The sequence below is a fragment of the Equus caballus genome, chromosome 15 (assembly GCF_041296265.1).
Source record: "Equus caballus isolate H_3958 breed thoroughbred chromosome 15, TB-T2T, whole genome shotgun sequence".
Lineage (NCBI taxonomy): Eukaryota > Metazoa > Chordata > Mammalia > Perissodactyla > Equidae > Equus > Equus caballus.
In genome coordinates this window covers 81,466,686-81,488,074 of record NC_091698.1, presented here as the reverse complement: position 1 = coordinate 81,488,074, position 21,389 = coordinate 81,466,686, and the positions used below count along the sequence as shown (strand labels likewise).

Here is a 21,389-nt window from a genome sequence, read left to right as displayed (position 1 = left end):
CAGCCTCTGAGAACCTCCACTCCACAGATGAGAATAACCGAGGCTCAGCCTCGCTCAACCTGATGAGTGATTCAGACAAGCTGAACCCGGGTCCTGGGACTTCTTGCTGTTATTTGTCCCTAGGGTCTCGCTGTGAACTCACCCTGGTTAAGGCACAGGAGCCTGTGGGGCTGCTGCTGGATAGGGCCACCTGCCCTCCAAAGTCCAGGGGGGCCACAGCCCCACTTAGGAATGACCACTGGGCGCTGCCAGCAACAAGGCCAAGGGGCTGAGAAAAATCCTTAAAACTGGACACCGTGGGGAGAGTCAGCTGACAGTGGGCTTTCTGTGAGAGGGATCTAAAAGATTAATCAAACAGCAAGATCTATTAGGGACACAAGGGGAATGAAAAAGGCTGCCAGCACTGAGATCTGGCGCCGGCAGACGGACGAGAAAGCATGTTTATAATTTATTGAAGATTCAGGGGTTTTACTGGAGAGAAGAGCTACTGAGCAGGAAAGATGGGTGTGGGGGTGGAACCAGGAGGAGGGGCGGAACCGCTGCCCTGTGGACAGACAGATCCAAGCCCGCCAGCCCGGGGCTGCTGTCCTGATTGCCACAGTGGCTCATGAATAACTCACGCTCCTCTGAGCTGATTTTCCATGTGTAGTTTTTCTTTTCTTAAAGGAGGATTCAACTAAGACTCTTGAGTTCTCCAAGTTCAGGTGGGTCTCAAAGCGCTTCCTGAACCATCAACTTCTTGAATGTTCAGTGCCATTTACCAGCCTAGGATGCTTCCAGAGGTGTTCTGAGATGCTAACCCCAGGGCACCAGGTGGGAGCTTCTCCCTCTTCGGTCTCTTTCCATCCTCCAGCAGCCAAACACTGCTCTCCTGCCCACCCCACTCCGCCCCCGCCCCCCTCCCCCGCACCTGAACATGTGCCAATTCGGGCGTGTCAGAAACACACTAATCGAGGATCGCTGTCAGTTATCACAGAAATGTACTTCTGTGCACAGGCCTTTTATTCTACTGCACAAGCTCATTAAACTGGCAGCAGCATGTGGACCCGTGTGTCTACACTCAAACCACCACCCCAAGAAGCAGTTTCTACTGGGCTCTAGAATCCAGTAGTTACAGTGACCCGCCCAGAAGGGAGGGACAGGCTGCCTGCTGCTTCTGGGTAGTGACAGGAAGATGGGGAAACTTCTGGCAGAAGTGCCATAGGGACATCCTAACAGGTGCTCCCATTACAGCCCAGATGGAGCAGGAAAGGGGCAGTGAGGGTGTCATTTCAACAAGGCCCCAGAGGGGTGGTTAATGAACATCTATTCCTAAACAGAGAGCTTCAGTTCGACCTTTGAATCCTGCAGCGCCAGTGCACATGGCAGAGGGCAGACCCAAGCAGAGAGAATGAATGGGTTACCTTCTCTGTGTGTTCCATGTGCCTGAACTCTATAGACACAAAGGCCGCGGGAAACAGAAATAAGACATAAAGTGGGGGTGGGCCCAGTTTCCTGGGAGAATACTGTCTGTCCCCACAGGAGTGACACTCTGTGGATTCCCGGGTGCAGGTGTGTGGGGCACATTGTCCCTTCCCCACTCCCATCTCTCTCACTGTGTCATCCGCTTCAGCCCAGAAGAAAACTTGTGGAGACCACCGTCTCCTCCCCTCGTTTCCCCAGCCACCAACACCTGCTCAAAAACTCACGTGTGTGAGGAAGAAAAGGATGAAAGGGGAAAAGCTCTTGGCCCAGTGACCTTTCCAGAATGTCAGTTCCCCCAGGACAGGGACAGTGAACTTGCTGTCAGCTTTTAGAATCAAAGATTTTGTTTTCAGAGCTGAGATTACCTAATACATTCCCAGCTCAGTTCTATGTAAGGAAGCCTGCTCTCAGCTCTGAGGAAAAGGAAGATGACTGAAAACTGTGAAATGCCAAGTCTAGGACTGGCCTTTAGGTTCAAACTCAACGGTTTAGAAGAGAAAAACACAAGCAGTCTAAAAAGTATGACAACTGTAAAATCAGAAATTCCTTTTAATCTCATTTCATGGGCAACACTGATACACTATAAGGCATGAAATTTTTATTTCATGTCAATTTCACATGCAGATTAATTTGCTCATTGACATAAACATATACTGTTCTCAACAGCCATTCTGAGTACTACAGAAATCCTGCATCACATAAAAGACACTTAAAATAATAGTGAGAACTGCGATTCCATTACACTGCCACGTTTTGAATTGCTGAACGTGTTATTAAGTTCATGTGTACTGGGTGGCATACTGGGAAGGGATAAGTGGGCCAGGGCAGTGAAGCGAACTGCTTAGAAACTAGGTTGGGCACTGTGGTGGGCAATTGATGGCCCCCAAGCCTCACCTTCTTGTGTAATCACCTACCCTTGAGTGTGGGCTGAACCTGGTGATTTGCTTCTAAGGAACAGAATACAGCTAAAGTGATGGGATGTCACTTCTGTGATTAGGTTACAAATACTGTGACTTCCATCTTTTTGGCTCTCACGGTTTGGTGAAGCAAGCTGCCATGTTGGGGAGCCCCACGTGGCAAGGAACTGAGCGTGGCCACCAGTCAACAGTCCATGAGGAACTGCCAACAGCCACGTGAGGGAGCTCGGAAGAGGGTCCTCCCATAGTCATGCCCTGAGATGCCTGCAGCCCCAGCTGACACCCTGATTGCTGCCTGTGAGAGACCCTGAAGCAAAGGACCCACCCAGGCCATGCCTGAATTCCTGACTGGGAGATGAGAAACATTATCATTATTTTAAAACACTAAATTTCGTGGCAATTTGTTATGCTGTAATAGACAATGAATACAGGCATCCTTGGCTACCGAAAAAAAACCCAAGTCTACCAGGGTTTCTCACTCCCCTGGAGTCCAAGGAAAATTCTCTTGGGTACTTGGTGGAAGAGCTCTGCACTTGCATTGTGGTTCTCCCCACATGGTGCTCCCAGAGCCCCCATAAGACCCTCATTCATGCTCTGGTGGCCTCTGTTCCACAAGATGATGCCGGGCATGGGATGCCTTGTAGCCCCTACATACAGAGGGAAGCTCTTCAGCAGTACCTTTGGGGGTTGTTCCACTCTTTATAGAGTCAGCTCCCTTAGGGGTTTTTAATATGAATCACAACACTTTGAAACTTATTTGAGTGACTCTCTTCTCACTTCTCCAATGGATGGTACATAACTAGTACCCTTCCACATGCAGAGAAGAAAAGTTAATTCATTTCAAACAATGGATGTTGTGGGGCTTTAAGGCTTAATTCACTTTCAGAAGTTCAGTTAAGAAAGGGTGACCTAGGGGCTGGCCCCGTGGCCGAGTGGTTAAGTTCGCGCGCTCCGCTGCAGGCGGCCCAGTGTTTCGTCGGTTCGAATCCTGGGCGCGGACATGGCACTGCTCGTCAGACCACGCTGAGGCAGCGTCCCACATGCCACAACTAGAGGAACCCACAACGAAGAATACACAACTATGTACCGGGGAGCTTTGGGGAGAAAAAGGAAAAAATAAAATCTTTAAAAAAAAAAAAAAAAAAAAAGGGTGACCTAGACAGTATCACAGATATTCCTCCGTTGCATGAACACAAGGCCATTTGGCACAGGACTTGGTCTCAGGGTGTGCCCATTTAGGCCAACAAACACATTCCCTTGTACCAACCACCATCATACTCTTGGTTGAATCTACCTGTCAGACAAGCTCAGGGTCTGTGCTTCACTCTTGCTCCTTGGAGGACCCTCTGGATTTCTTAGCCACCTACTTCCAGCAGCATCAGACTGCTCAGAAAACCTACACCTTGGCAATTCCAGGGCACTTCCACTGTTGGATTAATTGCAGGCTGTAGATCAGAGTGGTGATTCCAGAAGTCACTCTGCAATATAAGAATGCCCCATGGGGTCTTTCCTGACAAACTGGGAAGCTAACTGGGGAAGGAGGACACTATGACATAAGGGACCTTGTTGTCTGGAGTCCCACAAAGGCTCAGTCTCTGCTTCTGCTTTCTTTTGTAGCTCACAGAAGTGGGAAGGCCTTTCTTTTTTTGGCTCCCTACAAACCCCTGGGTTGTTGCAGCATTGGACTGAAGGGACCATAGAGATCATCTGGTTAGGCAGTCCCTGCACTGTGAGCTGGTGGACAGTAGCTCCAGGAGAAGTCTATGAATAAAGAAGTCTCTGTGAACGAAGTGTACAAGAGTCAAATAAGTTTGGCAAATGAGAAATACTGGAAAAATACTAGATCCCCTTTGTGGTGCCCCACCAATGCACAGGAACATGTTAAAAGTTCTGAGGCCTCTGCTGGCCTACTGTTTACCAAGCTTTGATCTCCAAAGCTGCCCCATCCCCACCCTTGCAGTCTTTCTTTTTTTCTAGCACACAATCCCTTGCATATAATGAAAACTCAAACATTTACTGGATATATATTGAATTAAGCCTACCATTTCACATCCTACCAAAAAGAATTCTGTGGGACACGGGTTTAAAAAACATTGGTTCCAGCTCCCTCCTTTTTTTTTAAAGAAGAGGAAATTGAGGCCCAGAACTGCGAATTGACCTGCCAAGTTCACTCTGCTAGTTAGTGGTCAAGCTAAGATCTCCTAGTTCTTGGCTATTGAACTTGCTGTTTCCTTAAGGCACTCAGGCTTGGGGGCCTCCTGTCAGATGGTACAGAGGGGCCCCAGGCCCCAGTCCACATGGGCTTACTGGCCACTTCTGTAATTAAGTGACAATTTACCTCCTCCTCCCCTCAAAATACTCCCACCAAGGTCCCTATTAATTCTCTATGTTGCTAACTGCAATGGAAATTTTTCAGTCTTTATCTTACTTGTCATTTCTGTGGCACTTGACATTGAGGGTGACACATTTTATTAAACGTTTGGTCTTTGCCCTTGGCTTTGGTGAAATCACCCTAGCATGGCTCTCCACTTCTTAGGCTGTTTCCTCTTGGTTTTCCTTTTCTTTCTCCCATCTGAAATTCTGGTATTCCTCCCCAAATTCTCTCCTAAGCCATCCTCTTGTCAATCTTCCTTCTCTTTGGATTATCTAACTTGTTTCCATTTTCCATCTCTTTGCTAATGACTGCCACCATAACCCTAATCCTGATGAGCATCTTCCCTTGGATGCCCCCATCAGCTGGTCTCTTCACCTGCCCTCTGCCTCCAGCACCCTGGCCAAGCCTGCTGACCCTTCCCTGTTCCCCAGCTCACCATCTACCGTGTGCCCAAACACAAAGATATTCTCGAATCCTACCTCTCCCTTCCCCATACCCAATCTATTCAAACCTAGTCCTGTCAATCCTTCCTACTTATCTCTCCACCTGGCTGCTTCTCTACATTCCCATCATCTCTTCCTTGGATTACTGCAGCAAGTTCCTAGCTGGCTTTATCCCCTTCCAATCTATTCTGCACATTGCAGCTAGAATGATCTTTCCAAACCGCAAGTCTTTAACACGTTTCAACACTGTCCAATTGCTCACAAAATAAAGTTGAAACTCCTAATCACAGTTTACCATCCTTACTGACCCGGCACCACTTCTGACTCCTCTCCATGCACATCCTCCAAGTTCCAGCCATGTTCTGCCTGACCTGTCTTTCTCCCTCTGGCCCTCCCACTGCCTCTCTCCCATATGTCTGAAATGCACACTCCTCTCTTCTAAAGCTTGGCTAATTTTTCCTTTTTTAACCTTGGTTTGGAAGTTACTTCCCCTAGGAAGCATTTCTTGATCTCCCAAGGCTTTTCCAAAGTGCTCCCCTAAGACGCCACATGCACCCCATCAATGTAATTTACTACCAAGCATTGTGAACTTACTTTTCCGTCTCCTCTATCGACTGTTAGCTACAATGAAGGCAAGGACTTATTTGTAGCTGAAACCTCAGTACTAGCATCGTGGCTAAACACAGTAGATACATAATAAAGGTCTGAAGAATGAGAGGATGGATGAGTGGGGGAGGACGCAGGTGAGGCTTCCACGGGGGCAAAGCCAGAGGGGAAAATATCCCTTGCCAAGTTATGAGTGACACCAGTTCAAGAGAGCTGCAGCCCTGTAAGCTGAGTGAGGTGTCAAGTCAGTCATGCAGAGAAGAGAGACCAAACAAGTCACCAAAACTGAAGTTGGAGTATGAAGCCACGGTGGCGAGAACTGGGAGCCTAGGGTTAACGCTGTCCTGGGAGACACCTGGGACAGTCATCTGGTGCCTGTGGAGAGCTCTCACAGGGAACAGATTCTCTGTTGCACGGGAAGTACTCAGCTGTGTTTAAAGGCCGGGATGTTCCTTTTGTTTACCAAAGTCCCATGGATGATGAACAATGCTTCCTCGAGTGAGAGGCCAAAGACTGGATCTTACCTGATAGGATTGCCAGACTACAGCTCAGAAACTCTCTTCTCCTAGCTCTGCACTGTCCAATATGGTAGCCACTAGACACTTGTGGCTATTAAGCATTTGAAATTCTAGTCAGAATGGAGATATGCTGCCAAGTGTGAAATACACAAGATTTCAAAGGCTCCATATGGGAAAGATTGAAACATTTCTCAGTAATGTTTTTTACATTGCTTATGTGTCAAGATGATAATATTTGGCTATATTGGGTTAAATAAAATATATTATTAAAATTAATTCCAGTTGTTTCTTTTACTTTTTAAAATGTGACTGTTAGAAAATTTTAAATTACATCTGTGGCTCACATCTATTTCTGTTGGACACCGATGTCCTAGGTCATCACTGAGCTGTAGCTTGTATATAATCTAATTTAAAATTTCAACATTAGTGTCAGACAATGGTTTCTAGACGTTGGATTCTTTTGTATGAGTAAAATAAAACAACATAAATTATAGAGACTATTATTAGGTTTGCAACATTTTATTTTGCAGGAAAGAATATATTTAAAAAATCCCATCATCTAGCATCATTTTTTTTTTCATAAAAGGGTGTTTAAATACCAGAAAAGGCCCCAATCTCAGAATAATTAAAAGCCCTTTAAATTGTAAAATTTAGCTTTAAGAAAATCTCCTTCATGGTCTCCCCTCTCCCCCAACTCCATGGATCACATCTGCACAAGTTCACTAACTGACATCAGAGACTACAGTTCAAGGGTTTGTTCCCCTAAAGGAGGAGGAGCCTGTGTCTGACCACCCTCTGCTGGCAGCATGGACACTAAACACAAAGGACAGGATGTGTCCACTCTTGGCTCTGGAACCAGAAGCCCCAACTCTGTTCTTGGTGCTGCTGATACTAAGGAGTCGGTTGGTTTTTCCAGTCTCTGGTCCCAGAGCTCCTCCTGCCCTTCTGCTGCCTGTGCTGTCTCGTGCAACCTGGGCTCTCCTGACCTGGAGAATGCAGACCCCTCTGGCTGCATTTAGACTCCCTAGAAATGACCATTGCTCCACTCAGCACCAGGGCCCCTTTGCTTTTCCAGACCACTAATTTTGGTGGTCTCATTTTCACACTGACCAGTCCCTTTGGAGTGAGTGGGATGCTGAGGTTTGGTGGCAACCATGGGGAGGTGGCAGTGCCTTCTCTCCAGGAAGATCAGCAGCTCTCCGGAGGCTGCAAAGAGACTTCTCTTGGGACGCTGCCAGGATCTGTGCTAGTTGGTACCAAGCACCACCCAGATGGCAGCTGTGTGCGTGCATGTGTACGTGTGTGCACGTGTGAGTGTGTGGGTACGCGTGAACAGGGGGGAGTGTTCTCAAAAGGCAAATGGCAGAGTGTAGCTGGGACCAGGAAGTGTGGAGGTGGGCCAAGGCTTATTTTTGAAATGTTTCCTGAAAAAGATTCCTCACTGTCTGGGACTAAGGCCCCTTCAAGTCTTATTTTAGCTCTGCTTGAATCACGTTACACAATAGTAACAATAGATAACATTTACTGAACCCTCACTATGTCTCAGGTATTCTTCCCAGAGCTTTAAATCTGCACAATAATTCTTGGAGGCGGGTGATTCTTCCTCTCTCGTTGTGGAGGAGACTGTGAGGTCATGGTCAGTAAGCAGGAGAGCCTCGATGTAAAACCGGAAGGTCTGGCTTCCAACTCTGTGCTCTCACATGCTCCACAAAATGCCCTTTGATGGTCATCCGATTCACGGGCTCTCAAACCTTGATTTCATATTGGCCTTTTTCTCTACCTTTGGTCTTGAAGGCTGCATGCTGGAAAGTTCTAGAAAGATGGAAAATCATAAGTCTGGGCTGTCCCTCACCTGCTAAGGAATGATGTCTCCTCTTGATATTCCCTGAGCTATTTCCTGATATTTCTCAGTTTCCAGCTGAAGGGTCAGAGAAGAGACATTCCCTCCTTTTACTTAAAAGGGGAAAAGTTCCTTAAGTTGAAGCAGCTGAGATAAGACCTGTAGCCTAGAGACTCCAGGGATGTAGCCAGACTCAGCACACTGAGGTCAGGAATGGTCTGGTTGAGGGCCAAGTGTCCAACATCTCTTCTTCGCAGGGGACTCACAATGACGTGCCCCTCTGGATGGTCTGAGATGGGGAGGTAAAAAGCAAAGGCTTCCCACCCCTTCCTGCACCCTCCTAGCCAGTCAATCCATCCCTGAGTCAGTCCTGCACCAAATTCTGCCTCCATCCCTCTTTCTCTTCTTGCTCCCATCTGCCCAAGCCTGGCCCACACCCTTGCAATGGCCTCCTGATGGTTCTCGCCTGCAGACCCCGGCTCCATCTCATCGTTCCCCTTCCACTTAATCTTCCTAACACACTACTTCACACATATAACTCTCCCTACCTTCAGTAGTTACCTACAGCTAAACCTTGACTGCATCCCAGGGCCTCTCTCATCATGTTAACCCTCCAGCCCTGCCCCACAGCTCCCTTGCCTGGGCCTCTGGTCTGGCTAACCCAGTCCACTCACCTCCCTCAGCTGTGCCCTGCACCACAACCTCCAGACACCTCCCTCACTCTGCCATCTTCTTTGCTAGGGCTGCCTAAATTGTAACTGTTGTGCAATATTCAAGCCCCCGTCAGCTTCCTCCGTTGCACTTCTCAAGGGCTCCCTGCTGTTACTCCCCTTTATGCATGGCTGCATGGCCCCATCTTCTCTGTGGGCAGGGGCCACTTTTCTACTTTATGTTCCTTTGGGCAAGTTACTCAACCGACTGGAGTCAATTTCCTCATCTTGAAAACCAGGATCATAGCAAGGTTGTTGTGAGGCTTAACTGAGGAAACATATATAAGGTGCCTACCACATGTCAGGGGAATAGTTCGATCAATAAACGTTGGCTGATTATGGTCCTGGATTTATGTGCGAACACGGAGAATTCTTTGTTGAGTGAAGGTGGTTTTAAATTTTCCATGATTTGATTTTCTCCCTGTGTTCTGAGGATTCATTCCCACTCCTGCACTCCCAAACCCTGATGTTTTCAGCAGACAGTTTGAGAATGAATCCAGTGAGGTGCTCTTTCGAGTCTCTGTTCCTTCCACTGACGCTGATGAAGAGCCTGAGTGCCCGATATTGTGCTAGGCTCTGGAGGGAGATACAAAGATCAGTCAGCGCACCCGCCCCAAATTGCTCAAGGTCTCTGAGGGGAGACAGAAGGCAAACTGATGCTTGCAACTCAGGGTAATGGGTGCGGCTCACAGGTAAGCATGGGAATGAAGAGCAGTTGCAGAACTTAGCCTGAGATGTGTAAGATGTCAAACACAAGATGTCTTCCTGGAGAGGTGACCACCCCCTCCAACCTGGATTCCTGAAAGATGAAAGAGCATCCTGAGCAGAGAGAGCAACAAAGATGAGGAAGCGTGAACCCTCATTGCATGTGCAGTCAGGCAGCTGCAAGCCCCGGGCCTGGCTGGGTTGGACATGCCTTCAGGGCAGGAGTGAGCTGGTGGCACTGAAGGGGTAGATGAGGAGCAATGTCTCTGCATTTGGAAAGCTCTCTGGGAGGAGATGTGGAGGATGGACTGGTGTGGGGCCAGAGCCAAGTAGGAGGGCAGGGCAGCTGGGGGTACTGAAGTCGCCCAGGTAAGAGGGCACAGCAGCTGAGCATGGCAGCAAAGTCAGGGATCAAGGGCTCTGTAGGAGGCAGATTCAACAAAATGAGAGTAGGAGAGGAGGAGAACTCCAAGGATTTGGTCTTGGGTCAAAGGGTAAACAGTGGGGCCTGCCCCAAGACTGAACAGGTGGGAGCAAAGTGAGTGTTTGCTGTCTTGAGAGGTGGTTCAGGCAGGCTCAGTGAGGCTTGGGGTAAGGACTAAATGATGTGTCCATATGATGCATCAAGGAGGAGAGACACAGTGAAGCAGGGAAGCAAGAGAATGGATGTAATGGCGCCCGCTCTGGCTAGCTTCGGGGTCATCATGAGGGTCAGGGGAGGGCAGACATGAGAGTAGTCCAGACACGATAAGGTTCAGTCACATATAAGGGGCTCCTCTCGTTGCATCAGGGACACCAAGGATAACCATGAGGAGCACTTGCTGATCATGACCCTTGCTAACCCAGAGGGAACCCCGCTGGCTATGTGACCCCAGGTCCCCAGCAGAGCCCTTCTTCTGTCACATCACACATTCTTCAGTTCGTTTTCTAGCCTCCCTCGGGCCCGGTTGCTCGCATCGCTCCATCCTACTGTCTGTCACCGCGGCCGGCACGGGCGGCTTCCTTTCCACAGCTTCTCCCACCCACAGCTGTCATCTCCTCTCTGCTCTTTTCATCTCTTATCAAACACATTTTGTACTTTCTGGCCCCCGGCCCTTAAATCACTCCCTCTGCCGGCCTTGGCTTCTATCCTCAGTATTTTAAAAGTACAAATTTCACCAGACGTGGCATGGAAATTGCCTCATTGCTTATTTTGCGTTCCAGTTTTTAAAGTAAGTTTGACATTCAGGCGAGTTAAGCATCGGGCGCCGCGAGCCAAGGCTGAGGCAGGAAGCTCTCTGCAGAACTTCCCTGCCCGCGCCCCCTCCACCCCCGTGCCACCTTGCTTTTGGAGCGTACCCCAACTCAGAGGTGGGGGGCAGGGCGCTGAGCCAGGACTGTCCAAACTCATTCACGTCACCCCTTTCTCCTCCTTTGGAGCTGTCCCGCTCTCTGCCCTGCCTCTCCGACCTGCTTTTACTCACAACTGTGGAGCAGTGGAAATATCACAGGGCCTGCGCACTAATGCTGGTCCTGACACTAACGCCGGTTTGACTGCTCATCACCACAGCTAACAGTCACGAGTGCTGACTAGTTAAAGACTGCACTCAGCATTTGACATGGATGACAGATTTGCTCACCCTCACAGCAACGCTGCGTACCATTATTATCCCCATTTTACAGATGAGGAAACTAAGGCTCTGGGAGTTTAAATAATTCCCTGAGGAGGGCTAGGAGACCTAGCCCTGCCACTTAGTCAACCCGTTACCTTGCCTGGGCCTCAGTTTCCTCCCCTGTGAAATGACAATGACCCCTTCACCCAAAGGGCCACTGAGGATGTCGTGCGAAAGGGATGTGAGAGCACTTTGTAAAGTCTCATATAAATATGAGGTGTGATTATTCTTATTCTCAGGACTTCCTGCAAGCTTCATCCATTTATTTAGGAACTGCTTCCGGAGCCCGAGCCTCCTTGGGGTTCCTTAAGCCTGTTCTGCTCGCCCCGTTTCTCTCTGGCATTAGAGGCACGTGCACTACAGCACACCACGCCAATGGCTCTGTAAAGCACTGGGGGAAATGGTAACCCAACACAGTGCTCTGGGTTCCAACCCCTTATTCTAGACTGAAAAATGTGAGCAGGTCACCACTTTGGAGTCAAGCTGCCATCCACGTGATGTGCCAACTCCAGGAGCAAACAGCTCTGCTGTTGTTGTGTTTAATAGATCCTGGGGCCTTCAGAGAAGTGCAAAGACGGTGTCAAACCAGCTGACATTTGGATCTCAAGCTGGGAGGAGGTCTGGCAACCTACACTGAGTAGATGGCATGAGGGGGTGGGGGAGGCCAGTGCAGGGAGATGGACAAGGCAGCGCACAAAGGGACAGCACTAATGGTTCTGCAGGCCCTGGAGTCCTGGGAGGAAGGGAAGAGTGTGAGGGGAAAGATTAATCTGGGTCTGAGGGGGAGGGGAGATGCAGCTGAGCCGCAGGGAGTCATGCATCTGGAAATAGCCTCCAATCTGATTCAGTTCCTAGTCAGTTCCCACACCTTCTTACCGGCAGAAGTATTTTCAACCAGCACACAGAGCTGAAAGTGACCTTAACAACCATCTCTGAGCTACTTCTCACTTCTTACACGCGGGAAAATGGACACCCAAACAGCTGAAGGGCCAGGGGGTATCTTATAAAGGACCCAGGTTTTCTCACACTCAGTCCAGTTGTTTTCCCCGGATTTTAACATGCTACCTTGAGATATGGGACAAAATGCCAAAAAGTAATCAGAAGGGGAGCAGGTAATTGAGGAAGGACTAAGAACCAGGTTTCATGTTTGGTTCTGGGGTAAAGGGCACAGAAAGATGAATAGAGAAGAGACAAAACGTTTGATCAGGTGGCCAACAAACATAAGAAAAGATGCTCCATTCCACAGATCAGTGGGAAAAGGCAAATTTAAAGCACAATAAATAGAATAAATAGCAGGACTCAGCTTCCAGAAACGCTAGAGTGAAAAAGGCAGACAACAGCATGTGATGGTAACAAAGATATGGAGCAACTAGAACTCTGATACACTGCTTGTGGGGGTGAAAACTGGTATATCCTGTCAATTTAAAAAGCAAATTTGCCTGTTATTTTATCTCAAAATGAGTTTATTTGGGAATAGCCAAAAAATCCCTGTAATTTGGGATGTGCGTGCTATGGTAAACCATAGGCAAATCCAGCAAACAAAGAAGGGGAGCTGCTTTTATAGAGAAAAGGGGGGAACAGGGGAAATCCATTGGGGGTTAGTAACAGTTCACGGCAGCAACAGCTTCTCATTGGCTGAGCTGCGGTGTTTCCCATTGGCTGGGCTGTTGCCAGGTGGGGAGAGAAATCTTCCTTCAGTAGTAGTGTTACTTCCCGTCCAAGATGCCAGCAACCATCTCTTTCTGTTTAGTGTAACTGATGACGTATGATAGTGCATGAGAGCTGCCCCTACAGGCCTTCCCAACTCCAATTTAGCTAAGGTTTCTTTTATTAATTTTCACAAACCACTTCCTTAGATGTTTGACAGTATCAACAAAAGCTTCCAGGGATACACCCTACAGAAACACATGCGAGTTCACCAAAAGAGAAATACCAGATTAATCATAGGAGTTCTGTCTATAAGAATCCCATACTGGAAAAACCCCAAGTGAGCATGAATAGTAGAATAGATATACAAATTGTAATATATTCATACAAGGGAATACTATGCAGCAATGAGATTGCATGAACTGTGTCTTGCAAAATGTGGCTGTACCTCATGCACATAACTTTGAGGGAAGCCAGACACATCAGAAGACATACTGTGTAATTCCATTTTTGTGAAGTTCAAAAACAAGCAATGCTAGTCTGCGGCATTTGAAGTTCAGACAGTGTTCCTCATGGTGGGGAGGGGGGGTGGGGGCACCAGGGTGGCTGTTGGCAAACTGAGGGTCTCGTCTTTGATCACAGTCCTGGATGCAGAAGAAGGGCATGTCCTCTTTGGAAATTTCTTCAAGCAGCACATGTCTGAAGTGTGAACGTTTCTGCATGTATGTGATACTTTGATACAAAGTTTATTTAGGAAAAGATGAAGAGAGATTCTGGTTTGGGGGCATATTTTGGTCTTGCAGGGATATTTCAAAAGCCACAGAACTCAAAGGATTCCATACAGCCCATGCAATAGGCAAGGACTGCAGTCAAACTCAGGGGGGCCTTCTCCTCCTCCTAGAGCTCCAGCCGTCCCAGCGCTCCCCATAGCACTGAAGAGAATACCTGGGAATGCAGAGTGCAAACCCAGGGCTCCTCCTCAGCCTTCTGCCTTCTTAAAGGTGCACACCCCAAAACAATTTTTTTTTAAAGTTAATTTAGAGGAGAGAGAAATGATACCACCTTCCCCTTGGTGTTACTGGCCCTGAGTGCATGGGCCAGGGCTTATTTTCAAAGCGAGCTTAAGGGATCGTTCTTCCCATGGGGAGTGATCCACAGATGAGAAGGCACTGGTGGCCTGTGGAGGGCACTAAGGCAGTTCCCAGTCACCCAGCTGGGGGTTTGCTCACTTGGGGCATCTAAGTTCCATGAGAGCAAGCTTTTGGATGGCTCGTTTACTGAAATTTTCCTTTCTAATTGTCTTGCACTCAACACTTTGCAGGATGAATTTTTCATGGCAAATATTTAATTCCAAATCAGTTTCCCATCCTGGGCACTGAACACACTTCTCTATCTCTTTCCACATCTCTCTCCATCACCTCATTCCTCAGGCAAAGCATAATAAAAGAGGCAAATTCAGGGGCCCAGCCTGGTGGCGCAGTGATTAAGTTCATGTGCTGAGCTTCAGTGGCCCAGGGTTCACAGGTTTGGATCCTGGGTGCGGACCTACACGCCACTCATCAGCCATGCTGTGATGGCGTCCCACATACAAAAATAGAGGCAGATTGGCACAGATGTTAGCTCAGGGCCAATCTTCCTCACCAAAAAATAAAAGACAAAAAATAAAAAGAGGTAAACTCAGAGAGGAAGAAGGGAAATCTTCTCTCAGAATAAGACCATTTAGTACCTTTCACAGCCACACAAGGTTCTTCCTGGGTTACCTGCCCCTTAGAATTTGACTTCAGTGACAGAACACCAGAAGAAACTATTGACTCCATTAGCTAATTGAAATATGTTATTTCTGTGGTGGGAAGGGCAGCATGCAAGGGATCAGGGGACCAGGAGAGGAAGGAATCCTGGCCATCCTCTATGGTCTTTCTTCCCATCTCACCCTGGGGAGAACCCATTCTGAGGCCCTGTAGCAGGGACTCAAACAGCTGCCAGGGTAGCAGACATAGTTCTCCCACAGAGCTACTTCCGGGATGTTTGGAAAGTCCTCCTGCTGTTCCCTTCAAAGCTCCCTGAATTCTGAGATGCTCTGGAGTGAAGTGTGCTCAGAGCCACTGTCAACAGGCTCACAAACTCCTGTATTGAAAAATGGTGCACAGGAGGGACCAGACCAAAGCAGATGGGGAGAGCTTGTTTGCAAAAGCTAAGTGTCTGTGATGGGTTTCCCCTCCCCTCCCCTCTGCCTTGATGTGGAATCACCAACTCTGTGCTGAGCTAGTGGAATAGCCTTGACTCTGAGGGAATATGAACATTTTTTATGCTTAGCTGTTCCAGCCGTAAAGATTTTTATCCTATTACTGCTAAGTGACGAGTACAAGGGGAGAAATGATGATGATGTTTGGCAGCCATTCCAACCGAGTAAATACAAGGAGGGAAAAATGCGATCCAAGACTGGGCCACTGCCCCTTCATTTCCCAGGATGAAAAGGAGCAAAGGAAAAATGTCTTCCTGGTGAGATGTATCGAAGTGTGGAATTTTCCCTCCAGGCAAGCGATGGGCATCCCACTGTTTGAACCATTTAGCACCGCACTGGACAAAGGCCGGGAGAATATGCCGAGGGGAACAATCGAACCCAGCTGGCTCAGGAGGAGGTGACCTAATGAGGCTTCCCAGCTCTCACTCCTTCCAGCCCACAGCTCACGGCCACAGTCCACCCTGCCACCTGCTCCCCTGCAGTCAAAGCAACCCCATAGTAAGTATTGCTAGGCAACACACCAGTGAAATATACATTTGCTTTATCAAAGTATTCCCCTCTTCTTGAGGGGTGTGCCTCCATTTAATGGCTTCTTGTCTGCCAGACGTTTTATGTGCTACTTGGATGATGGCAAATCCAGCTGTTGTCATCGGCGTGTGGTGACAGCGGTGGGGGTGGGACAACTGGAAAATGAGGACTATTTGTTAGACTAGTCAATGCTTTATAATCAGCAGAACTCCCCTGGGAAATCTCAGACTCATTCCAGCTAGACGCTGTCTCTTCCTTACAATGAAATAGTTATTGATGGCACACAACCCCCACCCCCTGAGACAGGTGCCACGTCTTATTCATCCTTATGACCCCACGGGACCTAGGCAGCGCCCTGGAAATTAAGGCTTTCATGGGTGTCCACAGAACTGTGGGCCTTAGGGGGAAAATTTGGGACTAGGATGCCCCGATGCAAGGGCAATGTTCTGTCCACACTGAGGCTGGGTGGAGAGTGGAGTGTATACCTGTGTATATATCTGGAGTGAGAAGACCAACCGCGGAAAAATGAACTGCTCTACAATTGAGTGGCGAGTCACGGAGTGATAAGGCTTCAAGGTTATCTAGCCTAACTACAGAGGAGAAAACAAAACCGAGAGAGGAGCAGGGACGTGCAGAAGGCCATTGTTGGTTACCTCGTCCCCATTCCTCTCACAGGGTCTGAACCAGGAATGAGGAGACTGAGCTGCAGCAAAGACGTGTAAATGGCAGCAGGTTTCACTCTCAAGATTGTGAAAATGTCAAACGTTATGGAAGGGGCGGGGTGGGCACGGGAAGGTTGTCAGCCCCTAAAGGTGAATGAGCAGGGGATCCATTTGAAACTGTAGACACTCTCCTTGCAAACCATCCTGGCTGTGGGCATCACTCACTGCCATGGACCCCATAAGCCTGGGAAAGCGGAGTTCAAAGCCGGGCTCAGCCTTATTTTCTCTTACTCCTTTCGCACTTATCCCACACTCCAAGTAAACCCGGCTGTCTCTCAAAACACCGTCAGCTCCATCGGGCAAAGGACCAAAAGAAAAACGGTGACTCTATGCTGTTCCAAACAGGGAAATTAAGCCCCCGTCCTCTCTGGGTTTTCTTCTATCATGTGACACCACACTATGACTTGCTTCTCAGGGGTTCCACACTGCCAGCGCATTTGGCATTTCTATCGGCCTGCTGGGTGAACACTTCCACAGGCCTCCTCCTGTCTCCCTCCTCACCCGCCTGCGGCACGTCTGGATTCCTAAGCCATTCACCCATGCCCGCCCTCTCGGCAGCGCTTGCTCTAATGCTTGGCTAATAGTTCTCTGTCTCAGGCACTGTCCAAACGCCTCCTATAAATCAGAATCCAATTACGGTGGTGAGAAAATTGGAAGCAAATTTAATAAGCGCAGACCCCTCCCACATGCTGTCTCTTCTCTTTTCAGTAATGAGAACTCTTTAAGGGAAAACGCCTTTTTCCTTTAACTGAGGATGTTCTCCTGACCCCTCATCTGAAGCCCCTGAGGATGGAAATATAACGAAAAGGGGGCTTCTTCCAGCTCCTCTTTTCCTCTTTGCACATAAGGCAGATGGAAGAGAGTAGTCAACTGTCTTTCCAGTCTTACATTTTCTTTCATTTGTTCAACAACGTTTACTGAATTCCTACCACACACCAGGCACTGTAGTAGACGCCATCAAAGACTGCTCCCCCTAGAGGTCAAGTGGTGCCATAACTAGCTGAACCTTAGCTACAAGGCATCAGGGGAACATAAAGGTGGACCAGGCGATGAAGCCTGCATCAGTGGGGTCGGGTCCCACAAGGGAACCAGGAGTTCAGCATGGGGCGTGGCCACCGGTAAAGGAGTGGTCCTGCAGTAGGAGATTCTTGGTTAAAGTGATTCCGACTGCCAGCAGGATGGCAGCATATAGATCCTGTGGTTGAAGGAACTGGGAGAAGAGGGAGGGGCAGGGATGAGCCAGAGAAGCCAAAAGTCTCCACAGGGCCTGAGACAGAAGTCCTGTCACCTGAACAGAGGGAGAGCGTGCAGCATGTAGGCAGGAAGCTGGCCTTATTCCAGGGCCTCTACTTTCTACTCAAGCCCTGAGGCCTTCTGCTGGGCCACCCCACTGTGGGCTTCATCTAGTCCACAAAAGCAAGCTGCAAGTGCATGCTGATGCCCTGTGGTTTTCAAACTTGAGTGGGCATCAGAATCACCTATAGTGCTTGTCAAGACACAGACCGCTGGCTCCCACCCCCAGTGTCCCTGATTCAGTAGTTCGGGGTTGAAGCTTCAGAATCTGCATTTCAAACAAGTTCCCAAGTGAGGATGGTGCTGCTGGTCTGAGGTTTGGGGAACCACACTTTGAGAACCGTTGTTCCAAGCACTTGCTGTTCAAAGAGGGATCCCTGGCTGGGCAGTATCAGCCTCACTTGGTAGCTTGTTAGAAATCAGAATCTCAGGCTGAATCAGAGGTTAACCAGATCCTCAGATGATTTGATTGCCTATTTAAGTTTGAAAAACACTTACCTAGAGCAGCAGTTCTTAATCCTGGCTGCTTGTTAGAATCAACTGGGGAGCTCAGAAAAGAGATACTTCAGCTGGTCAGAGTCTGGTTATCAACATTTTTAAAAAGCTCCCCAAGTGATTCTTCCGGGATGGCTGGACTGAGAACTGCTGAGGCTCATCCTCATGCAACACACTCCACGTCCATAGGGGTTGGAATCTACCATGCTCACTTTTCTAGCATCGATCTTAACCTTGAAACCCACCACTGTTCCTGCCTGCCCCAGCACTACTCCTGACAACTTAGTCATCTTCCTAATGCCCCTTCCTCATACTGGTGTTCAGCTGCATCTTTTGTTTGAGCGTCTTTAGTTTTCTCAGGAGAGTCCTCCCCTTCTATTCCAGGCTCTGCAGTGTCAGCCTGGCCATATTATTACCCTGTAATAATAACAATGGACATTTTTGGACAATTTACTATGGCGTAGGGAAGTACTTTACATATATTTTATTTGATCCTCACAAAGGCTGCATTAGGTAGGTATCATTATTGTTATTTGTATCCTGATTTTTCAGAAGAGGAGACTACAGTTCAGAGAATCCAGGAAATGGTGACTTCGCTCAGCTAGTGAGCAGCATAGCCAGGACTGGAGGCGGGTGATCCGGTCCCAGAGGCTATACCCTTAACCCCTGGGCTGCACTGACTTCTGCTTGATTCCCCCTTACAGGAAGACTTGGCCTTGTCCTGTCGCTAGGAGTGGGAACGCATGTTTATGTTTCACCCTTGAGAACCTGGGTAACAGGGGGCTTGCTTTACAGCAGGGTTCTCATCACAATTTTGTCCCGCAGGGGACATTTGGCAAAGTCTGGAGACACTTTTTAGTTACAACGTGGAGGGGGCTACTGGCATCTAGTGGGTAGAGGCCAGAGAGGCTGCTAAACATCCTACAGTGCACAGGACAGCCCTACCACCAAGAATTATCCAGGCCAAAATGCCAGTTCTTGTGGAGATTCCGTGGTCTACAGCATGTAGGTCACCAGCAGCCCAGCTGTTCGGCGCTGGGCAGGCAGGGCCCAAGAATGGGTCCCAGGGCTCTGTCAGCCAGGCAGGCAAGCCCCAGGCGTTGCATCAGGATGATGTTAGGATATAGCCGGGAGGCTGGAATCAGAGGATTAAGGGACTTAGTTGGTGACTTCAACTTCATGAACAGAGATTCCCTGGGAGGCGAGGGCTGGAAGTAGGAGATCCTGTAGGGGACTGTTTGAGAGAAGAATACTGGGCCTTGCTGGCGGTCTCTGGAACTCTCATTACTACAAGGGCTATATGGTCACAGGGTCAGCCCAGTACCAAACTCAGCCTGGAGATGGTTGATTCGATTGGTGGCTTCTCACTGCTGGCCTGGGGCCTTGCACATAGTAGGTGCTTAATCCCCCTGCCATGGCTACCTGGTCTCATGTGCTTGCCCTCAGTCTCAATCCCCTGTCCTTTCCCCTTCCTGTTCATTCAGATTAGGATCCATAAACCTGAAATTCTCTGAGTAACACAATCCTAGCTCCCACAGGGCAAGGTTGAGGCCCTGAGGCAGACATATGGCTGACACACTTTTCCTTTTTTTCTTCCCAAAGGGTGTCTGGATTCTGTCTAAATCCTCTCTTCCCTGCTTGCTGCAATCCCAGCAGATCACACTTACTTAACAGATGGAACACACTGGGCTAGGTGCAGAGCCTGGAACTGGACCTGGTGAACTTGGATCCTTGGGGACAGGCTCAGTTCTTTATCCGCGACCATCGTATATATAGGCCCTTGTAAACCTCTTTCATTTCTGCCTCTCAGATCATAGAATAGGATGCACACAATTAGTGCTGCTCAGGGTATCCCTGCCTGCTCAGTGAATTCCCCAAGGCCTCCCTTCTGCAGGCGGGAGCATTCAGAGGCGTCTCTCTGAGAGCTCTTACCCAGATGCACCAGCTCCTTTCCTGGCCAGGAGATGTCCTCTGTCCCTCTGGACGACCTCAGTAACTAGACTCAGGACAAGGGAGGGACCACCTGCCCGAGACCCAGTGGGGCTTCTGAGCCTCTGCCTCCTCCCTCTTCCCTGTTCTCCTATATGGAGTCTCTGCTCAGGGAAATAAAATCACCCAACATCTAAATAAAGTTCTACCAGGTGCCAAGGACCAGGATAAGTGCAGGAGAATTTTAATAGGAATAATGCAAGACTCCGACTTTAGAAAGCTTACAGGCTAGCAGCAGGGAGTGTTCTAGGTATAGGCTGTCCCCTGGGTCTCTGGGTGTAGGGGACCTCCAGGCCCTGCTGCTAAGGAAGAGTCCTGTGGGTACCTTGAGGGGACAGTTAAGTTTGCAGACTGTCAGAGTTAGAAGAAGCCACAGATATCATCTAGCTCATCGCCCTAGCTTTATCCACAGGGAAACCAGGACTCCAGCCCCTTCACGAGACACATGCTGTATAAGCCAAGGTTTCTGAGCTGTACAGCCTAGGTGGGGAAACTGAGTCCACCAGCCTTCACATATTGCCAACTTAAGCAACACCAGATTGACCAGCCTCATGAGTCATGAAAATTCTTACTACCCTGCTCCCCAACATCCACAATTTGGTGCCCGTGGATGGAAACTAATATAGAAAGCTAAGAAGTGAACACCAGTCCTACAGCCTTCAAGCCCCAAGCAAGCCAGCCCACTACTTCGGTGTGGTGCAAAGACCACTTCCTGATGCAGACAGGCACGCATCCTCATGGGCCTTTGGCACACCTGGGCCTCCAAGCTTGGAGGCTAGCAGGCCAGGAGGGAGGAGCTGGGGTTGAGGCTCACCTGCTTACTACTCAGGCCTCACCAGGAAGTGAAGGGCTGGCATGACTCTAGGAAGGATTTGTAATTAAAAAAGTGCCTTCACAAAGACTGTTTTTGCTGTGAAGCAAAGCTTTCTACATTGTGCCAGGCCTGGTCTCTACAACCCACCTGCAGGTGTGGCCTCACCAAGGGGATGGCAGGACAGAGGCTGTGTGGCAGAACAGCGGCGCAACAGAATGGGCTGCTGTGAAGCTGACAGCGGACCCAATGGCAAGAGAAGAGGCCCCTCTGGCTTCTCTTCTCATGTGGCAAAATATGCCTGGGCTGTCAGATCAAGGACCTCTCCCAGTAACAGAAGAGATTACCAATCTGACTTCCCAGGGGTCTGTCCCTCCTGCCCTCCTTCAGTTTGAAAGCCAGGCCAGGCCATGGGAATCTGCCAGGGACAAAC

At 48.9% G+C, this 21,389-nt stretch overlaps 1 protein-coding gene across 1 annotated transcript in view; it reads right to left on the bottom strand.

Annotated features, from left to right (window-relative positions):
- The window catches only part of GALNT14 (polypeptide N-acetylgalactosaminyltransferase 14), a 206,260-nt gene that overhangs the window by 54,501 nt on the left and 130,370 nt on the right, over window positions 1-21,389 (bottom strand). The window lies entirely within an intron of this gene.